Source organism: Anser anser, assembly GCF_964211835.1.
Source record: "Anser anser genome assembly, chromosome: 2".
Taxonomy (NCBI): Eukaryota; Metazoa; Chordata; class Aves; order Anseriformes; family Anatidae; genus Anser; species Anser anser.
In genome coordinates, this window is record NC_139721.1 from 9,980,429 (window position 1) to 9,986,428 (window position 6,000).

The 6,000-nt window shown below is 40.6% G+C and overlaps 1 long non-coding RNA gene across 6 annotated transcripts in view; it reads left to right on the forward strand.

Annotated features, from left to right (window-relative positions):
* The window catches only part of LOC310894529, a 114,682-nt gene extending 110,398 nt beyond the window's left edge, over window positions 1-4,284 (forward strand). For all 6 annotated transcript variants that reach the window (XR_014579985.1, XR_014579986.1, XR_014579987.1 and 3 more), the window contains one exon: window positions 1-4,284. This exon is cut by the window's left edge. This is a non-coding gene — a long non-coding RNA (uncharacterized lncRNA).
* The last annotated feature ends 1,716 nt before the right edge of the window (window positions 4,285-6,000 follow it).

Below are 6,000 nucleotides of genomic sequence, written 5' to 3' on the forward strand. Positions count from 1 at the left end.
TCGAGGGCATCCAGTTTGGAGTCTGCAAGGGAGAATGCAAATCCCAGCTGTGTCTGGAGTTCCCTCAGGTGCTGCAGATGTACCACATCTGGCTGTCAGGCTGAAATATAGGACACATATGTGTGTGACTGGTTGCAGGTATCTTCAGCAGGTGTCTTAAGCACAGCAGTGTAGCCATGAACAAGTCTGATAAGCTTTCTTCACCAATCAAGGAAAGCGAAGCCAATAAACCTGCTGCATATAAAGAAATGTTTTGGAGCCATTTCTTTCAGCTGAAAGACATCCCATGTGACTAGTACAAATACATCTACTTTTAACAATTTCACTCTTCTGTGCAGTTTGGAAGCATCAGAAGCACCAGTCTAGACTCGTAGGAGTATGTCAGATAAGCCCAAATAATTGCGTCCTCTTCGGAAAACTGGATAGGAATTAGTGAAGATTAAATGAAGAAGCTGTAAGTTATATTATTTTGCGGTAGATAATAGTGTACCTGCTGAAGGAAAGCCAAACTGAAACCTGTTTGAAGTGGCTGCCTCCCATATATTAGGGTCAAGCTGGCTCTGCCTGAGAAAAAATACAGAATTTGACAGCAGTCATATAATTACAACAAATGAATTCATTAATGTCCTTAAAACACAATGGATCCTGACAAAATAAATGTTATATTTGGTGTAACAAAAGTTCAGCTGCTTCTTGCCATCTCTGCCAGTGGAAGGTTACTTACTCCATGTTATGTGGGAGAGCTATTTGAGGTCTCCACTTAAAACCAGACTGAAATACAATCTGTACCCTAGATAGCCATCAGCAGGAAGGTTTCCAGACAAATTAACTAGGTTAAAAACGGAGAGCATTTACCTTAAAATCAAATTCACCATACACTTTCAGTTCTGAAAGCAAGCTGGTCTGTTTGAAACAGTAGCCAGGAGCAGGAGAATCTAGATTTATTTGAAGGCATCTGGAGTAATTTGTCCTTTTATTTAGATTATGTTTCAGAATTCACAGTTGCTGGAATTCAGGCTTATGCATGTGATCCATGTAAGCTGTTTTGTACCACATATGAAAAATGAGGGCCAATCCTACGCACAGGAACCAGTTTCAGCCATGATCCTTTCTTGCAAAAGTCCTCAAACATAAAGCTGTTACCAATAATTTCATTTCTCTTTTTATACCACCTAGATATTGCCCACTATTTCTTAGTACTGGATTTCACCTTAGACCAGGGCACTGTTGTTATTAGCTTTATGGTAGCCAGGCAGCAAACAAAAAACGGATGTTGATGATTTTCTGTGATGCAGGTGACAACAGTTACCCAGGTACTGAGATTGGGACTAACTCATCAATAATTATGCACAAACAGTTTAATGTGATTTTGGTCAATGGCAAGTTGAAGATGAGCCAGCAGTGTGCCCTGGCAGCCCTAAGGGCCAACCCTGCCCTGGGTGCCTCAGGCCCAGCACTGCCAGCCGGGCGAGGGGAGGGATTGTCCTGCTCTGCTCTGCGCTGTGCGGCCTCACCTCGGGCACTGTGTGCAGGTTCTGGTGCCACACTGTGAGAAGGACATAAAACTTAGGGAGTGTCCAAAGGAGGCCTATGATAATAGTGAAGGGCCTAGATGGCAAGATGTATGAGGAGTACTAGGGTGCCCAGGGAGGTTGTCGGAGCACTGCAACAGGCTGCCCAGGGACGCTGTGGAGTCTCCTTCTCTGGAGATATTCAAGGCCCATCTGGACGCCCACCTGGGCAGCCTGCTCTAAGGAACCTGCTTTGGCAGGGGGGTTGGACCCAATGATCTCTTAAGGTCCCTTCCAACCCCTACAATTCTGTGATTCTGTGATTCTGTGAGTTGCTGAGGTCCCTTGGTTTGCTCAGCCCAGAGCAGAGCAGGCCGAGGGGAGGCCTCATGGCGGCCTGCAGCTCCCTCACGAGGGGAGCGGAGGGGCAGGCGCTGAGCTCTGCTCTCTGGGGACAGCGACAGGACCCGAGGGAACGGCATGGAGCTGGGACAGGGGAGGGTCAGGCTGGGGGTTAGGGGAAGGTTCTGCACCCAGAGGTGGTCAGGCACTGGGACAGGCTCTCCAGGGCAGTGGTCACAGCACCGAGCATGACAGAGTTCAAGAAGTATTTGGACAATGCTCTCAGACACATGGTCTGATTTTTGGGTGGTCTTTTGGGGACCCAGGAGCTGGACTCAATGATCCTTGTGGGTCCCTTCCAACTCAGGCTAATCTATGATTCTATGTATGAAGAAAAATACAGTTCTTGATTTTAAGGATTTTCATTTCCTTTGAGAAGTGGCCAGCTAAGCATTCAGAACAGGATTGTTTAAAATTGCTGGTTTGCCTTGGTGTGCAGAATGAAGTAATGACATCTGCAGGGCTATGTCCTCCCCCTTCCTGGGATGACCAAGCTGTAAATATAAGGCTTCAGTCTGGGACACCAATGGGGTAAAATTAAGGTGACATTTATAACAGAGAAAAGACCAACATCAAGAGCTGCATTTTGAATATCTCATTACTTCAGGCTGTATAGATCCAGGATTTTGATTCAAGACCACTGCTGGTTTCATTGCTATTGATAGGCTGTCACATTTTGAGTGTAAGCATCTTTTTACAAGATATTGTAATAATGTTATCAATATTTATACTGAAAATTTATAACTACTTTCAAAAGTTTCAAAACCTTTAAGAATTATTTACCTTCTGTATTCTGCTGTTAAAAACGTTGGCAAATTGCTACGCATCTTTAAAAAAATAAAAATAATTTAAAAAACAACCATCCTCTTATCAGTAATTTTACATTGGCAACAGTCAAATTCTCTGCACTATAAGCCTTCTGGGCATTACAAGTTAATGGCTGAAACTGAGTAGCTGTAAAACAATGATTAATGGAAAAATGTCATGTCTCCCTACAGAAGCTGATTCAAGAGCTATGCTCATATAGCAGCAGTTACAATATTTCTCAGCTTTGCAACCTCCAGACAATGAAAAATGGCATCTTATGTATTCCTAAGATAGATAGGTCCCTTAATATTAACTCTATTATTTGAGAAAATTGTGCTTTAAATAAGGATAAATATTGACACATTTTATTATGGAAAATAAACTCACATTTGAGTCAACCTGCCACAGCTATCTTCTTTAGTGAATTATTGTTTAATCATTATTTAAATTTAGGGTTTATTTACTAGAAAAACAACAACAACAACAGAAACACTTCAAAAGCTGATAACTTAAGAACCCAAAACAGCACAGAAGTAACAATAAACTCAACGTTTGAGAAATACAGAAAGTAAAGTTTCCGCAGCTGGGAAACATACTGCCAAGGGAAATATGGAGTTGTAGCAGGTGAATATCTCTAAAATCACATTTTATCAGCTGTGTGTTTAAAATGTTTGACAGAGGCAATTTCAGAAATGATATAGAAGAGGTTCCCAGGGAGCCATGCCAGAATTTGGGTCTCATCAAACCCAAGCAAGCTTAGAGGCACCATGTAGTTGTCTCAAAAGGTTTCACAGACATAATGCCTGCACTGCCCAGGTCTTGACGGCCTCTGGAATCCCACACGCTATTGAACTCATTAAAAGTATGTTGTCCATGTATCCCGGATCAGAAAGTAAAATTGCAGAGTTAGGGGTCTTCAAGTTTGGAAGATTTTGTATTACGTTAATTGTATAAGAAAGACTAAGATTGTTGTTCACACCGGGATGTAAATGTTTCTTTCTGTCAATTCATGGTTTTGAAAAATACCCTGCTTTATCCTGAAAAAGCTCCTCAGTCCTTTGGGTGTTTTTCTGCGAAGTAGGCAGCAGGCCTGTGGATTAGAGCACTCAGGAGTTCAATGCTCCTGTGATTACTGGGCAGAGGACAGACCTGAAATGGCTTTCTCTTGGTTACTGATCTGTTCTCAAACTACTTCCAGTATCCTACTATTGAGCAGAAATTGGACCCTTACCCTGATCGTTGCTGATAAAACTTTCTCTGGAACTAGTACCTTTCTATAAACAGTTTTTGTTTCATGGACAGGTGTTGTCATTTGCACATAAGTCTTTTTCAGTCTACAAAATAAATAAATAAAGATGTTTCATGCTCTTTGGAGAATATGACTGCTCCTTCTTAGCTGGCAGCATCTTTGCTGTCAGAGGGGACAACCTTCAAATGAAAGTCATAGCAGTTGCAGAGTGAGAGGTGATTTTCAGTGTAAGGAATGATGATATCTGAAAAGCTTTGCATATCAGCACAAAGACCTGCAAATTGATTCTCTTTAACAGTGAGATAACTATGATGTTTTGTTTTTAGGACATGTTAAGATCCACAGTTTTTCCTCAGCAAATTGCAACAGAAGCCTGAACAGACAAATGGACTCTGCGGTGAGGTTCAGGTGAGTATCTGGTTGGCAGTATCAAGTCCTATAATTGCTACAGCCTCCAGTAAAATTAATTTGTAAGCCATTGGCTTTCTAAAGGCCAGACGTCTACAATTACTTTTTTTCTTCTTTGTGCCAAGATGCATTCTTTCAAGAAAAAAATATCACTAAGCAAAGGGCACCTGTCTAAAATTACTAAGGCTCAAGTAAGAGATTTGCAGATCAACTTTGCTGCCCTTTTCCCCCTGCAGTAAAACTATATGCTTTGTCTACTGAGAACAAGAGAAAATGACCTTGCCTTGATTTGTGAACTTTAAAAAATGCTAAAATGATATCTGCAAGGAAATAGAATGCAAAACTGCCCTTCAGCTATGAAGACTTTATTTTTTCTTGTTTCTTAAAAAGAAAATGACAATGCCATAAACATATCTGTCTTTATTTATTTTTTGGTCCTCTGTTCTTCCTCAAAATAATTATTGCAAGGATTTATTTACACCATATATTGATTTACACTTTAAGTAAAACCAATATATTTGCAAAAGGAAAAAAATGACACTTGAATTTGTTTATTTCAGTTGTATTTAGACATAGTCAGAAACTAGAATTTACAACCTACGTGGGTTTCTGGAATATCTGTATTTCATTTCGGCCTTACACAGCATAAAAAGCCTAACTATCATTGATGGAATAAAATGCTGTAAAACAATTTGATTTAGAAATACCGAACTGTTCTTTATTTTGACATTGAAGTTGAATATAATTTTCTGCTGCGAAATAGCCATATGCATACCTCCTTTCTATGTCTTCTCTTGTGTGACTTTCAACTGAAAAACATTTAACTGTATGATATTTTCTTCACTGAAAATAATAATTGAAACGGCAGACATCAAAATACATGATTGCTGAATGATTCTCATGAAGACCCTGATTACATCTTAGAGATGATAGTAAAAGTACATTTTTTTTATTTTTTTTTTTAAGAAGCTGTTTTCATACAACTGGTGTAAGAACTTCAGGAATTATTGAATCATAGATTCTTTGAATCATAGAATGGTTTGGGTTGTAAGGGACCTTAAAGTTCATCTAGTTCTAACCCCCCTGCCATGGTCAGAGACACTTTCTGCTAGACCAGGTTCCTCAAAGCTCCATCCAACTTGGCCTTGAACACTGCCAGGGATGGGACATCCACAGCTTCTCTGGGCAACCTGTGCCAGTGCCTCACCAGTAAATAATTTTTTCCTAATGTCCAATCTAAATCAACCCTTTTTAAGTTTAAAGCCATTCCCCTTTTTCTATCATTACACTCCCTGACAAAGAGTCCCTCCCCAGTTTTCTTATAGGTCCCCTTTAGGTATTGGAAAGTCACCATAAAGTCTCCCCAGAGCCTTCTCTTCTCCAGACTGAACAACTCCAACTCTTTCAGGGAAAGACCTTGTTCAGTAGTGGGCATGACACATCTTCACTCACACCTCTGGACTTTACCATTGTCCATCTGTCATATGCCTCTGTAACCTCTGTGGCATCCCAGGATCTCAACGCACAGAAGTCACAGAGCTCACAGTGTGGTCACCATATTTTCTGCAGTGCTGAACTGCCAAAGGACTAAAGATCTAGGCAAGGCCAAGGAAGCTATTTTGT